This window comes from Phalaenopsis equestris, unplaced genomic scaffold, assembly GCF_001263595.1.
Source record: "Phalaenopsis equestris unplaced genomic scaffold, ASM126359v1 Scaffold000002, whole genome shotgun sequence".
In the NCBI taxonomy this organism is placed as follows: Eukaryota; Viridiplantae; Streptophyta; class Magnoliopsida; order Asparagales; family Orchidaceae; genus Phalaenopsis; species Phalaenopsis equestris.
Window position 1 is genome coordinate 59,234,454 of NW_018164444.1, and position 621 is coordinate 59,235,074.

The window sequence follows — 621 nt, forward strand, 5'->3', positions numbered from 1 at the left end:
ATGGAGTGAACGTACTAAGCCTTGAGGTAGGATTTTCTTTTTTGGATATCAACATCTCGAAATTCGTGCATACTCTGATACTATATATGAGATGTCTTAGAACACAAATCAACGAATTCCGAACTGAACAGGAACAGAGGTAGGCGACTGAGAATATATAGGAATATTCTGAGAAACCGATATCCGACCGACATCTAATCAATGGTAGCACTAGAAACAGCTGATCTAATATGCGGCTTAGAATACGAAATCGGCTTCTTCCCCCAACTACCATTGAAATTGGTGTTTTCCTGGTGATGAAAAGCAAACCATAGGGAGGAATTCTTTTATTGGTGTTACTAATCCCAAAGAAGAGGAGAACTTCTGTTAGACTCGACTGAAAGGAGCTAGAGAAAGCAAATCAATCTCTCTTTCTCTACGAGATATCAGGATGAAAGAAGTAGCTCGAACCAACTTGTTATCTAACCGCCCCCAAAGCATTTACATTAGACTGAGTTGGATTGTTTTTCTGTGTGTTAGTTTTTCCCGCATGCGGGAAAGACCTTTATGTAGTGAAGCCTATAGCAGAAAGGGACAGCATTCAAAGAAAGAATATATACCCCGGAGACAAAGAGCCCAATC